The 19,332-nt window shown below is 42.2% G+C and overlaps 1 long non-coding RNA gene across 1 annotated transcript in view; it reads left to right on the top strand.

Moving 5' to 3' along the window:
- The first annotated feature begins 3,062 nt into the window (after window positions 1-3,062).
- The window catches only part of LOC121028506 (uncharacterized), a 62,437-nt gene continuing 46,167 nt past the window's right edge, over window positions 3,063-19,332 (top strand). Inside the window, exon 1 of the long non-coding RNA XR_005789270.1 lies at window positions 3,063-3,181. This is a non-coding gene — a long non-coding RNA (uncharacterized LOC121028506). The remainder of the gene's footprint in view (window positions 3,182-19,332) is intronic.

Here is a 19,332-nt window from a genome sequence, read left to right as displayed (position 1 = left end):
AAATAAGTCATGTTGGATGAGTTTTCCTGATGTGGATATGTATTTGTAATTAAGTAAATGAGATAAGTGTATTACCTTATAGTATGTATAATATAATCTTATTTTCTTAAAAGAGAAGATGCACACACGTGTACACACACACACACACACACATACACCCTGCTCCTACATGTGGAAAAATTCCCATAAAGTCTGTTGGATACAATGTCAGAAAGAAAAAGTTTGTAGTAACTTATGCGTATGTGTGGACGGTGTCACAGAACCATCCCCTGGGAGGTGTTAACCTATTATTCTCATAGGCAAGTTTCCTTTCTCTTTCTCACTCTCTTAATCCATGCTTTTTTTTTTTTTTAATTTTTTTTAACGTTTATTTATTTTTGGGACAGAGAGAGACAGAGCATGAACGGGGAAGGGTCAGAGAGAGAGGGAGACACAGAATCTGAAGCAGGCTCCAGGCTCTGAGCTGTCAGCACAGAGCCTGACGCGGGGCTCGAACTCACGGACTGTGAGATCGTGACATGAGCCGAAGTCGGACGCTCAACCCACTGAGCCACCCAGGGGCCCCTCTTAATCCATGCTTTAAAGGGCCTGACAAATCACTGGTGGAGCTGGGGAGGGAGCTGGGTTGCAGGAATGGGGAGAAGAGCTCAGGTTCTATTTTCAGGGTGGCCAAGAGGGGACTGCAGTTACCTGAGAAGGACATTAGCCTCCTTTGCCCATGGGCAGCTTCTTATGGTGTTTCCTTCCCAATTAACATTTGTCTTCTCAGACATTAAAAACCCAAATGCAAACAGGGTAAATTGGAAGATGAGGAAGAAGGCCAAGAGGAGCAGGAAGAGGAAATTGAGAAAAAGAAGAGATTCTTTAAAAAAAAAAAAGGGGGGGGGCGCCTGGGTGGCTCGGTCGGTTAAGCGTCTGACTTCGGCTCAGGTCATGATCTCACAGTCCGTGAGTTCGAGCCCCGCGTCGGGCTCTGTGCTGACCGCTCAGAGCCTGGAGCCTGTTTCCGATTCTGTGTCTCCCTCTCTCTCTGCCCCTCCCCCGTTCATGCTCTGTCTCTCTCTGTCTCAAAAATAAATATACGTTAAAAAAAATTTAAAAAAATAAATAAAGAAAAAGGAAGCTAGAAAGTCACAAGAATATAACTACCACATTGCCATCAAGGCAAGGAAAAAAAATGTGAAGGAAAAGGAATGGGGGATTAGTTAGAAATCTACTTAAAATCTTTGTAAGAAAAGATACATGAAATAAAATGGAGAACATTTAAAATAAAAGATAAAAGGCTCAGCTAACAAGATAAAAGGATACAAACATGAAAGCAGAAGAGGTAAAATGTTAAGATAAAAGGCTCAGGGGTGAAAAGCTGAAAATACAAAAGCAGGTGGGGTTGGTGATTACATTCAGGAATTCAGGATTGAAACAACTAGGCTGAAAATACGAAAACGAAGATTTCAAAAGTCCTTTATAGTTGAGTGCTTCAGGGGAATGATAGGTTTCTTGGTGGCTCCCACAAATTTTCTGGTGGCTTCTGTAAGAGCTGGCTCCTGGAACCTCCCACTGTCCAGCAGCAATTGTGGCAGGGACTGGTTTCCTGCTTGTGGGTTTCTTTCTTACCTGTGCTTCTAAAGATTCTGCAACCAATTCCAATGTGGGGGGGTTGAGGGGTTCCCCACACACCCAAGCACAGAGCTTCCGGACCCCAGCTGGGTGTCCTACTATTCAACTCAGTTCTGACCTTACCTACTCGGACACAGCATCAGATCCCACAGATTAAGCAGCTCAGCCCTGCCAGACCCCGCTCTGTGCACCCTCAACACTTCAATTTTTTTAATGTTTTTTGAGACAGAAACAGAACATGAGTTGGGGTAGGGGCAGAGCGAGAGGGAGACACAGAATCCGAAGCAGGCTCCAGGCTCTGAGCCGTCAGCACAGAGCTGACGCAAGGCTCGAACCCACCAACCGTGAGATCATGACCTGAGCCGAAGTCGGAGCTTAACCCACTGAACCACCCAGGCACCCCTCACCCTCAACACTTCAGGTGCCAATCTCAAATCCAGGTTGTTACCTGTGCTCCAGACCAACCAGCTGTAGATCGGAGGTTCTAACAATCCCTTCCTTCAGTTCAATTAATTTGCTACAGTGGTTCACAGACCTCAGAGAAACATTTTACTCACTAGGTTACTGGTTTATTATAAAAAGAGAGAACTCCGGAGGAGTCAGATGGAAGTGTTACATTGGGCAAAGTGTGGGGAAAGGGCACAGAGCTTCCGTGTCCTCTCCTGATGCCCCACTATCCCCTATCTCTGTACTTTCACCATAGAGAACCTCCCTGCACCGACTCCTTGTGGGTTTTTATGAGGGCTTCATTACATATGCATGGTTGATTAAGTCACTGGCCATTGGCTGTGGATTCAACCTGCAGCCCATCCTCTCTACCTGGAAGTAAGTGGGGTGCGAATGAAAGTTCCAACCCTCTAATCTGCTTTGCTCTCCTGCCAACCAGCCCCATCTTAAGGTGAGGCCCCCAAATCACCTCATTTACATAACATTAGCCACCTTTATCGCTCCCAGCACTTAGGAAATTCCAATAGTTTTAGGAGCTCTGAGTCAGAAATGGGGATGAATATCAGATATATAGTTCTTATTATAAGTCACAGCATCACATCCTCCATCGTTGTCATTTGGTTTGAATTGAAGAACCCAAAGTGCCCTTGCAGGCTCTTCATAGCTCACAGCTTTCAGAGCACACGCAGGCTCCTCACGTTATCCTGTCAGACCCAGCAGAGTCGGCACGGGGCCTAAGTCTTCTGGCCTGAAAGTTGAACCACACAGAGCAGCCTGATCGGCGTGCACCAGGCCCTCACGCCTATTTGCTGCTATACATTCCAATCCCTTCACCTGGAATGCCATCCCTCCCTTCTGTAGCCTGGCTATGTTTTACCTGTCTTATAAAACAGCTCGACTCATTTCTCCTGAGAAGCCTTTTCTGAATCTCACCACCATGTGTCTTCTCACCCCCAGCTTGGTTTGGTTTTCAATTACACTGCAGAATAATTGTTGATTTCCTTGTCTGCTTCCCCAGGAGATCAAAGGTCGGAGACACTGACTGCTAATGGAAGAACTGCTACTTGAAAAGCACTATCCGTCCATTTTCTCATCAGATCCTCAACAACTCTACAAGGTAGGCCCTGATAGCCACATTTTACAGATTAAGAAACCAAAACTTATTTATTTCTTTGGCATAGCTTCATTGACCTCCTACTTTGTGCCGGTTTAAAGCGGTTAAATAACTCACCCAAGGTCACTCGTTTACAAAGTTGCAAAGCCTTTTATTGAACTCAGGCTCATCAACTTCCAAGCCTGTGCTCTCACTACTGTGCTTTCTTCTTCTCCGCATAGATGAGGTGCTCAACGAATGTTTGTCAAAAAAACCACGAATGAACGAATGATTGTAAGCTCCTCAGGCAACATGCAAATGAGAGTAAAGGCTTTGGGGGTCCATCCCCACCTTGTCTGATTCACCTCCTCTAACAATTGGCTATGATACCACTCTTTGGAGGCACTTTGTCTGCATGTTTTGATACATAATGCTTTAAAATGAAGTGTGGGGCGCCTGGGTGGCGCAGTGGGTTAAGCGTCCAACTTCAGCCAGGTCAAGATCTCGCGGTCCGTGAGTTCGAGCCCCACGTCGGGCTCTGGGCTGATGGCTCGGAGCCTGGAGCCTGCTTCCGATTCTGTGTCTCCCTCTCTCTCTGCCCCTCCCCCGTTCATGCTCTGTCTCTCTCTGTCCCCAAAATAAATAAAAAACGTTGAAAAAAAAATTAAAAAATAAAATGAAGTGCTGCTGGGCATGTGTGTTAGAAAGATATCAAAGGTAAACACATAGGTTGCAATGAAGCTTTCCTGGGAATCTTCCTTTGAGAAGGCAAACAAGACATAGGCTCTAGACTTCTCAAGTCTTTGAGATTTCTAGGGTTCATTTTTATGGTGTGGGAGTGGAATGTATGGTTTAAGTAAACGCAATTAAATCCAAATTACCCGTGGCCAAGCGGCTACTTGCTGTCTTTCAGTGTGGGGAGAAGGAGGGCTTTTTAGGGCTAGAAGGTATCTGTTGAAAAGCTATGAAATCGCTTTGTTCCTTTTCCTTTTCGTAAATGTGCATCTGAAACCCGCCAAATTCCTGAGGAGGCTGCCATTTTATTTGTTTATTTTTTGATTTGTTAGTGTCATAGAGCATGAAATCATATTTAAAAGGCATCTTTCGTAAGAAAGATGCCCAGGATTTGTATTTTCAGAGTCCAAATCCAGAAACCAAACACAGCTTTTGCCTCTTTGGGGCATCTCTGTGCTCTTTAAAATATGCTGGTTTTTTTTTTCTTTTTTCTGCTAAAGATTCTTCAGACACAGAGTGCAGGCAATTTGTTGTGACTCATCGTGAGTTGATTTATGTGGAGATTGTTTTAAACGTAGTGTATCCCTTGGTACACAGTGTATGTGCCAGTGTGTTGTCTCCATATGGTTGGTGTGAGCCATTTGAATAAAGTACCAGATGGAAATCATCGTTCAGGTTATTCCTTTCCCATCACCTAAATGCAAACAGTAAAATGGGAAGTCATTTTCCATAGCTTCCAAAATACTACTACTAATAATAATAGTCTTAAAAATTCTGACAGATATCTTCAGATGGTATGGTATATAATGACCGTAACTGGTATAATGGGACTCTTACAGATGGCAGCCGAGTCAGATCAAACTCTTCATTAGTCCTTCTGAAAACTGTCATATACTTTCTCTTCTTTATGGTTCAAAACACAAAAGGCCCTTTGTGCCTTTAGAAACTTAGCTGCAATTTCAACTAAAAAGAGAAGCACATTAGCTGCTATTATGCATGAGCCATATCATCAGCATAAAAATGAATTTGTAATATTTTGCCACATGTGATGTATTATTGCTGGGCTATGTAAACAATACCGGGTCTGAAATCGAGCCTTGGGGACTCCCTTTACAACTGACAAATTGAGAAACAAGGCCATCAACTCTCACACATTGCATCCGGTGAGTAAATAACTCAGCCAAGATCCATTTCCAGCCCAGTCTGAGATAATCTCTGTCCTGTAATAATAAATCATAGTCAAGGGCGTCGGACGCCCCAGGCAGATCTATAAACCTGTAAACACTGCTATGCTACACAACTGATCTCTTGCAAAAACTCAAGCCAAACCATTCATGGGTTCAATCTTAGCATTGGTCATAATTACATTCACAGCTCCTGTCTGCCCCTTCAGACACAGCAGGGTTGCTCTTTAGAAATAGATCAAGGTAGTAGCCTTCCCTCTTTGTTGATTCTTTGGTTTTCCCCTCTACGCTTGTGAGTTCAGTGAGAGCTGGTATCTGCTCGGAGAATCAGGTCATGCAGACCCTGGACAAGCTCTATTTATTCCAGAGGAAGGAAGCAGAGGAAGATTGCATGGTGAAGTTGGATTGCTGAGGCAAATGATTCTCTGTCACAGGACCTGGAACAAAGGTTTGGGCCAGAAATGGCCTAGGGAATGGTGGGTCTGCTCAGTTCTGTCCCCTAATTGCTTTTCTTCCCTTTGCTTTCATGGCATATGTATGTGATTTCATAGGTTTAATCATCTGTTTAGTGCCTACATTGGGCACAACAGGACTGTTAATACTGGGTCGTATAGGGTCAAAGCTGATCCATAAAACTTAATGTTTGGCATTTCTCAGTCTGTATTTAGTTTCTCAACGTACCCTTAAATTCACAATAGAGTTTATGTATTGTTCCTTTCATACCTTTACTTATCAGCTGAATCTAATACACTCATGAGCTGAAGAGCCAAAGAGAATTTGGAGTTCTAGGGGAGGTGCCCAACTGCTTTTGTCATTAATACAGTAATTAGCATTTGTTAGACACATACAAAATTCCAGGCACTGTGCTGCTGGGCTTAAAATGTTCTCTCACTTAATCCTTACAGTATTCCTGTTGGTGGATGACACAATCCTTGTTTAAGAGAGAAAAAAGCCAGGACCCAGAGAGGCAAAGTAACTTGCCCAAGCACACACAGCTCGCTGAGTGACAGAGTGGGGATTTGACACTAGTTTAATGTGATGGTGGGCCCATGATCCTGGGCCGTACTGCTTCCCAAGAGCGCTATCTTAAGTTTACGTGACCTCTTCATCTTTAGGCTGGGTAGGCAAGTAGAATTTCTGCTAACTTCAGCCAGTTAGTAGTAAGTGTCTGGAATGCTGCTTTGAGAGAGATCCTTGTTGGGATCTGTGGTCGCTTAACAGTGTCTGCCGTGTGTGCTTGGGGGAGAACGAGCATCCCCTGGCCTTCTCCTCAGGTTGCCAGGAGACACAGCCCACCTCCTGGCAGAATTGTGCCTGTGTGAAATTTGTATTGGGTGGTAATGTGTATCAACAAGTAGCCTGATGCTTAGAAGTTCGTAGCAATGTATGGTTCACAACCGGTCGGGAAGAAACTTCGGCAAAAAGAACACTTTCCCCTCACCACTCTGGACAAACTATCAAGTTGTAGTCAATCAGCACTTCAGGGGCTCATTCTGGGAGGAAGAACACATCTGAAGGTACCCTGGAAATACCTAGGGTATCACACCCCAGAAGCATTCTATTTAGAGAACCACTACTTTCCTTTTTAAAAAAAGTTTATGTATTTTGAGGGGGCGGGGAGGGAGAGAGAGAGAGAAAGAATGAATCCCAAGTAGGCTCTGTGCTCTCAGCATCCCAACATGGGGCTCAAACACATGAGCTGTGGGATCATGACCTGAGCTGACATCAAGAGTCAGACACTTATGGGGCGCCTGGGTGGCGCAGTCGGTTAAGCGCCTGACTTCAGCCAGGTCACGACCTCGCGCTCCGTGAGTTCGAGCCCCGCGTCAGGCTCTGGGCTGATGGCTCAGAGCCTGGAGCCTGTTTCCGATTCTGTGTCTCCCTCTCTCTCTGCCCCTCCCCCGCTCATGCTCTGTCTCTCTCTGTCCCAAAAATAAATAAATACGTTGAAAAAAAAATTAAAAAAAAAAAAAAAAAGAGTCAGACACTTAACTGTCTGAGCCACCCCGGAACCCCTACTGTATTTTCTTTTTATACTCATGCTAGCTTTCCACCCCACTTCTTCAACCCTCCTCAGAACCAACTCACCACCCAATAGTCCAGTGAACAGACATCTGTACCAGGTACCCTTTTAAAATAATTTTTTTTCCCTTATAGATAATGCTTTGGTCTAGCAAACAAAATTAAATTAGTAATAAAATTTATTTTTGGATGTTTTATTAATCAAAGACTGTTTATCAGAGCTTCTGCTCAGAATACAACTACTACCAGTTGAGTAGAACTTTAGATAGTTTGCCTACACAGTCTTACCAAGGATCAACATGCAGCTTCCACCGGACTTTTTAAAGTGTTGGAAATTGTTCACTGATACTCATTACTGCCTCTGAAGACTTCTGAGAGGGGACATCTTTAAACCCAGTTTGAGAACCAAATCATTAATTCCTGGGTGCCTCCCTGCAAGTAGTTAATACCTGCTTCTTTTTCTTGGCCAAGTTTGGTTGTAAATTCTAGGTCCTTGCGTAGGATTAAACTCTCTATTTCAGATGCGTATGTGCATATGAATAATATCTTTAATTCTTTTTTTTTTTAATGTTCACTTATTTTTGAGAGTGGGGGAGGGGCAGAGAGAGAGGGAGACACAGAATCCGAAGCAGACTCCAGGCTCCGATCTGTCAGCACAGAGCCTGACACGGGGCTCAAATCCACAAGTTGTGAGATCATGACCTGAGCCAAAGTCGGACGCTCAACAGACTGAGCTGCCCAGGCGCCCCTAACATCTTTAATTCTAAGCTCTTAGGACTCACTGGGAAAATCAGGACACATTTAGTTTACATTAAATCACCAAAGGACTTGATTGATGAGTTGCTAACAGTGAAAGAGACTAGAACCCAGGATATTAGGGATCATTCACAATTTTAACAATTAGACCACACTTCCTCCAAGATATAATTTTTAAGACTTTTAAACAAAAATAAACAGGTTTTCTGGCTGCAAGATTTCATCATTTATTTCATTCTCAGTTTGCCTGGAACCCAGCCGTCCAGATGTGTCTGGGAGAGGAAAAGATGGTAAGACCAAATGTTGCTCAAAACCTCGGAGACAAGTTTAGTTCCAGCATGAGCTGTAGTTTTGCTAGATTGGGAATCAATACAGGCCACGTTCCTCACTTCCTCTACATTACTTCTCACTGCTTCGTGAGTGCTGTGACTCAAGAGCCAATGGTGCCAATGCGTTAGACATGGACATTTGTGAATCCAATTACAAAGCTTGCTTATTATTTGGTTTCTTTCACTGACAGGGGGACTAAGCTTAAAAGAGGTGAAAGTTTTATGGCAAAAGTGATTCCCAGCCAGTCTTCGCTAAGATTAGAAGCTAATCCTAATTAGAGTCACCTCATCATATCCACCAACTCCATCCTTGACGAAGCATCTTCCTTAATGAATTGTCCCAAATGGTTTCAGGTGGACTCATACTGGAGCACCTGGGAGACATGATTTTGTTTTATTTTCTCTGAAAATAAAGGAGCTACAAGGGACTGAAGTGTGAACTTTACCAAGAAAATTAAAGAAGACCTCCAAAACTTATAATTTGCCATTTGATCAGGGCCATGGGATTACCAATCTAATAAGAATCTTTCTTATTAGGGATTCTTGCAGGAAACCACTGAGAAGAGTCCAGGGCAAGAAATTTTAGAGCCTGGTTCATTGTATTCTCAGTGTCTAGATTTTAGAGAATTCAGGAGGACCGCAAAGTACAACTATGTCTGAAAAACCACCCAAGAAGTCCAGAGATTGTTGATGGCTCAGTCCATGCAGACCCAGAATAAATAATGGGCAGATTTCAAAGCCATTACATTTATGATCAACTGGGATTCTGAAAATGAAGAGTGTGTGAATCAGTGACATCTGGTAACCTTCAAAAAGGAAAGGAGGACCTCAGCTTCCCAGAATGGTGCCAAATATGGCCAAGATGTAGATAGGTGTCTGCCAGCTGCCATTCAGGCATTATCATGCAGGCATTATCCAGACTGAGAGCCCCATCCTGGTGCAGAAATTAGGAACACCAAACTAGAGCTTTGTGACTTTCTTTCCCAGGCCTGGAGATAAAGATGTTTGGAGGAAACCATAAATCCGTGACCCTGGCTTCAGCCCAGCACCTCTCACCTCCCTAAATCAGGTCTCAGAGCAACTCGAACATAGTGCAGAGGAAGATAATTCTTCTGATTGTGGAAAATATTAGCCAAGGAAATAGATGACAAAGATTGGCTGTAAAATCTCTCTAAGAATTAGGAAAATAATTATTTAGACCAGTCCTCTGTCTGCCTAATAATATATAAGCATACTTATCCCTATAAGCCTCAGTTTCTTCATCTATAAAATGGGGACTATAATAATATCTACCTCAAGTGGTGACTGTGAAGATAAAATGAATAGTGTGTGTAACGCCATGTTACTGTAAGTGATCCCTTAGTGACCTTATGGGAAGAGGTCTTTTCTTCCTGTCTTTGAAGTGAGACATTCTAGCTAGTCATTATTGAGTTCAAGAAGACTCTCTTGTTCTGTCACTCTGCACGTACACACACACACACACACACACACACACACACACACACACGTACACCTAGGGGTGTTAAAGAAAGTGTTTCTTTAAAGCTGTATTGTGCTTAATCTTTTAGGGCTTGGCAGAAAGCTATAGCCTCCCTGCTTGGACAGTTCTGAGGTTCAGAATGATCTTGAAAAGACTGCATGGTAGAGAATGAAATACTGAACCGGTTCTCCTTGTACTGCAATGTATCATTTCTTGTGCTCATTGTTAAGAGACAATGTTCTCAGTTTTATCATGCATGCTTGCCCTGAGCCTGGTCAAATGTGATGACGTTACAAGGATCATAGTTCTTAACGTTATGGTAACTTTTAAGCACTGTGCTAAGTGTTGCACACACATGAGCTCATATACTTTTTTGTAAAGACTCTAAGGTGGCCACTATTTGTCTCCTCATTTGAATAAGGAAATTGAGCTTCAGAGAGCTAAGTCATTTGGCCAAGCTCGCAGAACCAAGATGCACAGACCTAGGATTTGAACTCAGGTCTGTGAGCATCAGACCCCAAAGCTCTTAACCACTCCCTTTTCTTCACTGCTTCTCATGTGGCCATGCTGATATGATTGGAGCAGCAGCTCTCTGATACTGACTTCCCTCCAAGTTTCAGAAGGGGGACTTTGAGGAAATGGGCTGTCATATGACCTGTCAAAAGAGTTGCCTGTTCCTGTCCTTTTCCTGAAGAGAGGTGTTTTGCTGTACCAAGCTCAGCAGGGTGAAGACCCTTCTCTTTGACCCTGGCTTGCCTTCTTTCTATTTCATGACTCTAGCTGTCCCTTACTTTGTAATTTAAGAGATACCATCTAAAGTTCCTAGCATCTATCCCTCTGCCTCTTAGTAGTCAAATCAAAGGAGCCGAGATCAGATTTTCACTGTGAATTGAAAATTTGTTGAACATCTTATGTATAATAACTCTGCAATCTTGCTTACTCCATCCCTGTGATGAGGCATTCTAATCACCATTCTGCAAGTGAGGAATCCAAGCTCAGACAGGTTACTAGATACATCTGAGGTCAGATATCCAGTTGGTAGACAAACTAGCTATAGATCTTAATTCTGATGGAATACAATGCTCTTGCTTTTTGCTTATGCTGCCTCTGAACACTCTAAGGCAGTGGTCCTCAACTAGTGGCAATTTGGCCCTGCAAGGGACATTTGGCAATGTCTGGAGACATTTTTGGTTGTCACAACTGGAGGCAGCTATAGTTAACTACTGGGTAGAAACCAGAGATGCTGCTAAGCATCCTACAATGCACAGGACAGCTTTCATGATGAAGAATTATCAGACTCAAATGTTAATAGTGTCAAGGTTGAGAGACCCTGACCTGAGGCTATACAGGAGAAATTGTGTGATGTAGCTGGAGAAAGAACGAGTTTATAAACACTAGACCATCCATGGAGAGCTCATCTCAACTTTTTAGGGGAGGTCTAATTACCTCTATTCACACACAGGGAAACTGAGGTTCAGGAAAGTTAAGCAACTTGCCTGAGATCACACAGTTAGCAGTTATTGGAGTTGGAATTCAAATGAAGGCCTTCTGATCAAATCCAGGGCTTTTCTCCTTTATCATAATTATACTTCCCTGGATTCTTACTTTTCTCCTTAAACTTAGACTTTTAAGTCTACCTAAACATTATTTGGCTGGGTCAGTGGTTCTCGGACTATAACATGCCACAGATTCACATGGGGGCTTGTGAAAACACAGATTGCGCAGCCCCGCCACAGAGTTTCTGATTCAGTAGCGCCCTCATAGGACCTGAGAATTTGTATTTCCAACAAGCTCCTGGATGCTGCTGCTGCTACTGGTCTGGGGCCACGCTCTGAAAGGCACTGTTAGGTCTGAAGTATGTTTTCCTTTCTTCTTCCCTTTGGAGTCTTCTCCTGCCTCCTCCTCACCTCTCGCTCCCCCAACTTTCCAAGGACACAGGAGTGCTGAATGTGTAGCCTGGCTCCCACAGACAAGCTGAGGCTGACAGGTCAGTGAAATATTAGTGGAGCATGTGAAGCCTACAGCTTTACGCACGCTCACTGCAGAGCTCAGCGAGATTACATGTGTTACTGGTCCAAGTGTTCCTTACAGTCTCCTGGGAGTGAATTAAAATCCTTTGCTGGTGACATAGGCGGGTAAACTGGTTCTGGGTCAAGTCTAATCTGGGTCAGAGAGCACAAGCTGATCTGTCATCTGAAACACTGAAACGTCTTCCTGGTGTCTCCTGGGGAACCATGGCTACCCTCTTTGTACAGAGGCAAGGGGGTGGAGGTGCAGGTGGAGACCTATCCCCTGTCCTTTTGTCTGGCAGCTGCTCTCCTCACAGGGTGGCTGTTTCAGACAGCAGTAGGTGGTCTGCTTAAGAGGCTGGGAAGCCAGGCTTCCCACAGCCCTGGGGACTCCCCCAATTTATTACCCCTGAATGCTTGGAACATCTGACGTGCCAGAGGTCCAGGAATTTGTGATGAAGGTATAATCAAGACATATGCTGTGCTCAAACTAGCACTAAGTAGGCCAAGGAGTGGAGATAGAAACTAGTATTTATTGAGCCTGGTTATGTGCCAGGCATCGTGCTTGATGCTTTACAACAATCTCACTTAATCCTCATAACAGTTTTACACATTAGGTGTTCTTACTTGCATGAAGAAACCAGGACTTTGAGAAGCCAACTGGCTTACTCATGTCCATAAGCCTTGTAAGTGGAGTCGGGATTTGAACCCAGGGTAATCTGACTTCAACAGCCATTATCTTTCCATTTAATGAAAGAGAGAGAGAGAGAAGGGGGGGGGGAGGGAGAGAGGGAGACAAGGGAGAGAGGATGCTTGAAAATTTGAGGTTCAGAGGAGGTGAGGATGCCTTATGTCTGATGACCTACTTGGCAGTTCTTAGGTCACTTTTGACTTTACCCAACTTTTGTCGAGTAATTTTGGAAAAGAACTCCTTTTGCTTAGTGCATAGAAATTTAGAATGGGGGGAAATAATGCGTTAGTATGTACTGTGAGGGGTTTGTTTCCATAGTTAGGTAAGTGACATGTGGAATGAAGATTTGCCTCAGAGCTTTGCAGGAGGCACAGTAAATTCCAATAATTTTAATGGAGTTTTAGAAGAGGGATAATATAAAATATTAGAGGGATAATATAAAATATTAGACTTGGTCAGGGTAGAAATGCAATTTGTTCTCCTCTAAACCAAAGTTTACCATCTTATCTTAGAAATAGACAGAATTCCACTGTTTTTTTTCTTTCTTATGGACAGGAAAAATAAATCAACTTGCTCCCTATAGTTTCCCTGACTTACGAGAATAAATTCAAAATAGACCTTTGTAATTTTATCCTAGCCCAGAAAAAGACAAAAGAAACATGAGCCCAAGAAATCGCCAACCCACTCTCTGTGGTCCCCAATGCCTGGGTCTTAATTTCGAGTAGGGAAGGCACTTGAATCAGTACGACATTTTTGACGTTCACTCATCTGGAGCAAATTGTGACATCCATGGGGTGGGAGGAATCAAACATTTAAACCAGTGCTGTGGATAATTGGCCTTGAGCCTCCTAATCCTATAATATGCTCAGTGGTGTCGGCAACAGGCCTGACTTCCAGCACTGGCCAATTGAAATGAGACCCAAGTCACAACATAAGTAATCATACCTTTCATTACTTAATGCCTTTCACAATCTTGCAAAGCATTTTCAGTCACATTATCTCGTATAATCCTCCGAACAACTCTATGAAGGAGATATTTTCATCTTCAATTTATGGATAGGGACACCAAGTCTTAAAAAGATCACACAGTAAGGGGCAAAGTCTCAACTCAAATCCAAACTCTTAAGTCTTATCTAAGCGCTTGTTCACTCTTTCTATCTGCCTCTTTGTTTTGTAAGTTTGACTTCATTCTTTTCATTTAGAGATTCGATGTAGTTTAAAATAGCTTTTCTCTGATATAAAATAAATCTGTGTTCTCATTGAAAATATAGAAAAAATCAATGAAGGGATTCTATTCAACTTAATTAACACAACTACTGTCAACATTCTGGTGTATTTTTTTTCTATGCATATTGAATTAGTATCTCTTTATTTGCATTAAATTCAACTTGTAAATACATCTTTCAAGAGCCTCTAGCACCATTTCTAGAACCTTAAAGTTGCTCTGAAAAGATCTGGAATGGCTCCAGAGATGGAAGAATGACTGCATGCATTCAGACGTGTGTGGGACACATAAGAATGAAAAGAAGTTGCCCCTGCACTTGAAATGTTTGCCATGTAAATATGACAAGACTGGATGTTTGCTCATGCAGCAAGTTTTTGGAACTAACAGAAACATAAGGAAGCACCTAAGCCCAAAGTTAATAATGTGCTCTGAGTGTTATATATAAGTGTTGAGAATGGGATTGAGCAGCATGAATCAGGACAAGTCCAGGGGAGAGTCCCCGAGGGACATAGTCTTTAGTTAAATCTTGAGAGAAATAATATTTGTGGTTGGCAGAAAGGTGTGTGGCCGTCCAGTCTTTTCTAAAATGATGGCCCACAGAAGAATAACTGTCCCACTATTACCTGAAAATAGGAATTCCTTGTATTCTGACAATTGTCCTTTGGTGTTCGCGCTCCTTTAGTGAGAGCATAGTACATTTGTGGGCCAAGGAAACCTATTGTTTTTATTTATTGAAAATATAACTGTGGCCTGTGTTTCTAAAGAGTGCCTCTTTCTAATCACTTGGGGAAATAAGAAAAGAAGTAGAAATAGCTGCTTTACTATTTAAACTTTGGGAAAAAGAAATAGCACAAGCTGAATAATTTACAGATTAAATATCTGAGTGTTAAGGAAGAGGTCAGCTTTGTTGCTTTTAGAAGGATGATTTACGGGTCTATTTAGCTTTTAAAGTCCTGCTGTGACATTTTGGGAACATGCTTTTCCATTGATAAGTAATACTGTCCTGTGATAGATGAAGGAACAATAGCAGGAGTTTGGCCAAATAGCTGTTCTTAATGTTTGTCTAGCAGATAAAGAAGTCAGGTGACATTTTCTATCTGTATGTTGTGCAATACTGCAAAACACTGCTCCAAGATTTAGGATAGAAAATGAGAAATTCCCAGGGCAACTCTGGGTTGGCAGTTTAAAAAGGCCACCCGACATCAGTTGGATTCCTTAAATATCTTTTCCTATGGTCTTCACGATTCAGTGGAAAGTGCACAGACTTTGAAGTCAGATCTTTGTTCAAATCCCAGCTCTACCACTCCTTATATGTGAAAGCCTTTGGAGATGTTACTTAACCTCCATTAGCCACTTCCTTACCTTCTAAATGGGGTTAATAATAAAGCTATGCCACAGGGTTGTTGAAAGAATGAAAGCAGTTACGTGTGTAGAATGGCTTACATAAAACTTGATGTCTAGTGGAGACTTAATACATCCATTCATTCGGCAAACATTTGGCACTATGCTAGAGGCTGTGGAGTAGAAGAATGATTAAGATGAATAGATTCTGCCATCACAGAGCTAACATTTTAGTAGGAAAACAGAAAATAAAAGTAAACAGATAAATATATATATAATCACTACAAATGTGGGCAAATGCTATTAAGACCCCAAGGGCTGAGACTGAGAATATTTGGAGTAAGTATGAAACTACTTCACATAGGGTAGGAGAGGAAATGCCTTTTGAGCATGTAACTTTAAGCAGAGAGCTAAAGCATGAAAAAGAGCCAGCCACAAAAAGAGTGGGGTATAAAGCATTTTGAGCAGAAGGAATAGCATGTGCAGTAGCCCTGAGGCAGGGAATACCCGGAGTGTTTCAGGAACTGAACAAGACCAATGGCTGTGGGGCGCCTGGGTGGCTCAGTCGGTTAAGCATCTGATTCTCGATTTCAGCTCAGGTCATGATCTCATGGTTCATGAATTTGAGCCATGCATTAGGCTCTGCGCTGACAGCATGGAGCCTGCTTGGGATTCTCTCTCCCTCTCTAGAGTAGAGAGATGCCCCTCCCCTGCTCATGTTTCTAAATTAATTAATTAATTAATTAATTAATAACTTAGAGAGAGAGAGAGAGAGAGAGAGAGAGAGAGAGAGAGAGATCAATGGTTGTGGCCTGCAGAGCAAAGAGGTGAACTGCTAGGGAGGAATGAGGCAGGAGAGGTCAGCAAAGATGGGTCACACATGACCTTGGGAGACAGTTTGGATTTCATTCTAAGTACATTTTTATCATCAGTTTTGTTCTCTTCCTGTTGTAATTTCCACCATTATTTAGCACCAAGGACCTGCCAGCTGTCATCCAATTTTGCAGGAATTCCAAAGAGTTCATGTGCTCCACAGATTTTGGGAATAAGTACCAGGGTGGTGAGAAAGCATATCCTGCTTCTAGTCCAGCATTTGTCACTAACTCATGAAGTGTCAATACAGTGGGCATAGAGTTCCTCCTGTCCTGCTCCATCATTGTATAGATGGGAAGGAATGTCTGCGCCAAGTATGACTTTAAGCTAATTGGGAGAAAGAGATGTAAATGCTAATTTATGGACAGTTTTTTGTTTTCTAGGGAGGGCACTGGTATTTTCTTGTTTAGTTACTTTAGTCTTCACGGGTACCAGTAAGGTAGTCACTTTAGTCAGATTTCCCATATGAGAAAACTGAATAAAATGGGCTAAGAAAGTGCCCCTATGGTATGACTACTTGGGAGAATAATTTGATTTTATTCTGTTAAATTGAACTTTCACATACCCTTACTGCCCCAATTTCAACTTCTTGGTATATTCCCAAAGGAAATTCCTACACATGAGCACCAGGAGACACATATAAGAATGTTCAAAGAAATATTGTTCTTAGTAGCAAAGAACTGGAAATAATCCAAATGCCCGTCCTCAGGGAAATGAATGAATAACTTATGGTATAATCATACAATGGAATATCACACAGCAGTGAAATGGAGTGACCCACAGCCACCTACAACAACATGGATTTCATTCAGTATAATATTAAATGAAAACAAGTCCCAAATGACTTCTTGGAACATTATACTCTTCTTATAAAGTTCAAAAACAAGCAAAATCAAACAATACGTTATTCAGGCATTCATATGTATGTGATCAAACTTTAAAGGAAAGGGATGATAATCATAAAATTCTGGATCCTGGTTACCTCTGGGTGGGAAGGCCGGATATACAGATAAATAAAGAAAATATATTCTATGTTCATAAATAGAGTAGTGGGCTCATGAGTATTCATGGCATTGTAACTGACTGACTGAATGAGTAAATGAATGAGTAAAATAAAAGTGCACCTTACATAAACCAAAGGTGACAATGTGTTTGAACTAATGTAATGAATAATTCCACTCCATTATTGCAATCCATTAAAAGATAAAAACAAAAAAAGTGACTTTTATGGGTTTGCCATTATGCTGGGATGCATTAAAAACAAATGTAACAAATATTTGACATTCAGTAGAACTCTGAACTTCTCACTTGGGATAGTTTCACTGTGTGTCTACAGCCACGACTACCCATATACTCCCAACAATATCACAGTATTTTTGGATATATATTGTTTATTGCATAAATTTGGGGTCTTTAACCATTTCTGATCAAGTTGTAATCAGTAAAAAATTGCGGAGGGGGCGACCACTCCTAATATCTGTGAATTTATTGATAAATGATACACGTCCTCTGTTATTAATAGCTATGTATTTTTGCTCTTTCAAAGGTAAAATGAAATATAAAAATAAGTTTGAAGAATTAATTTCTTCCCTTACTCCAATGTAGTGTCCTGTGCATCCCACTGTGGGGAGATCTGCAGATCACTAAACCATATTAACAATGACTTTACTTTTGTATTTCAAAGTCTCTCCCATGTCCCCCACCATAAATTTCTTTGTTTGAGGTTCATGCTATTCCTGAGAGGCCCAAGGGGCAGACAGTGTTATTCCCATGGCTCCACCGGGCAGAGTGAGGCCCAGATTATCTCACAGCATTGCTGTGGCCCCTCCCTAAGGGCCCCTGAATGCTTAGGGGCCTAACGCTCATCCTACTATATTTGGGAGGTTCTAGTCGAATACCAACAACATTTTGTGATTCTTAAAGTTGGACCAGCTTGGCTTCCAATGCCAGCTCCAGTGCTTGGTTGCTGTATGTGCTTGAATGGGTTCCTCAATCTCTCTGAATCTCAGCTTTTTCATCTGTAAAATGGAGAGAATTCTATCTGCCTCACTGGGTGGTTTTAAGAAATAAAATAAGATCAGGGCACCTGGGTGGCTCAGTCGGTTGAGCACCCGACTGTGGCTCAGGTCACGATCTCATGGTCCGTGTCTTCGAGCCCCGCGTCGGGCTCTGTGCTGATAGCTCAGAGCCTGGAGCCTGTTTTGGATTCTGTCTCTCTCTGCCCCTCCTCCACTCACATTCTGTCTCTCTCTCTCTCTCAAAAATAAACAAACATTAAGGAGGAAATAAAATGAGATCAAATAGAGTAAAGCCCAATATAGAGGACAAGGCAGTCAATAAATGTTAGTCTTCTTTTCCTTCTTATTCCTGTTTTCCTAGTCCATTATGTTGGCATGTGTGATAAAACAATTTTGGGAAGGCAGGGGAAGAAGCAGTAATTGTAAACAGCATATGTAATGTAGTTTTATGTATTTAATTTTAAGTGAAGAAAGTCCCATGAACAGTATTAATCTTGTGTCCAAATCTGCCTCATATTTAGATAGGACTTTGGCCCCTAGGTGGGCAGTGCTATCACAATGGAAGCAAAACAGGCCGAGGCCACTATAGAGCAATACAGTCCACACAGACCTTGTGTCTCTTCTACTTTTTTGGTATCAAACAAGATGCCGCATTGAAATGTTTCAAGTGTCCCCATTATTTAGCTAATGTCTAGCTCTTTAATTTATAATAGTTTTTCTTCCTCATCTCTATCTGAAGGAGAGGAAAAGACTTTTTGTATCTTAAACAACTATACTGGGATGGAAAGAACCCGCTAGCCTGGGCACCAGAGAATCATACAATTCATATGTGGCCTTGTCTGTGAATAAAATTCCTATAAACATAAGATATAATAACACATCTTTACAGAGCTGACCTACGGAATGCCTGCACGTGTTTCTAATTTATGTGGGATTGTTCTCTCAGGAGATTCCATTCTCCCTTAAAAAACACACATGTACAAACACAAAACTTGATTTAAATGAAACAGACACCTTAAGAATCTTAACAAGTAGGGTTGACCTTTGAACATAATTCTACAAAACTGTATTGTGCTCCTCAAGTATTGCCAGGAGGCCTCGGACAGATCAATGCATTACAACCCCCTTCCTGAACTTCCACGGGCAAAGACAGTAGATCCAGAGGGAAACAGATTCCGTGAAACCCACACACAAGTGCGACTTGGCCAAAATCAGATGGCCCTGTTTTTCCCACTGTGCCGGGCTCTAACGAGAGCCCTTCTCATTAGCCTTTTCATCATGTGCTACCTCTCAGCTGATAGTAACAAAGCCTTTTAGTATAGAAACCATGGGAAGTCACCTTTCTGTGTTCACAGAACACATATGTGTCATAACATAACACATGCATATGCAGCGACATATTTAGACACGTGGAGCTGTCCATGCGTGCATGCTGTTGATCTGTGGCATCTACAATGCCACAGATGGGTTTTAGGGAACGAGATAATAGAACAAAATACACTAAATCTACTC

This window comes from Herpailurus yagouaroundi, unplaced genomic scaffold (assembly GCF_014898765.1).
Source record: "Herpailurus yagouaroundi ecotype Mexico unplaced genomic scaffold, PumYag 100, whole genome shotgun sequence".
Taxonomy (NCBI): Eukaryota; Metazoa; Chordata; class Mammalia; order Carnivora; family Felidae; genus Herpailurus; species Herpailurus yagouaroundi.
Note: the sequence above shows the minus strand (reverse complement) of the source record. Positions and strands in the feature narration are given on the sequence as shown.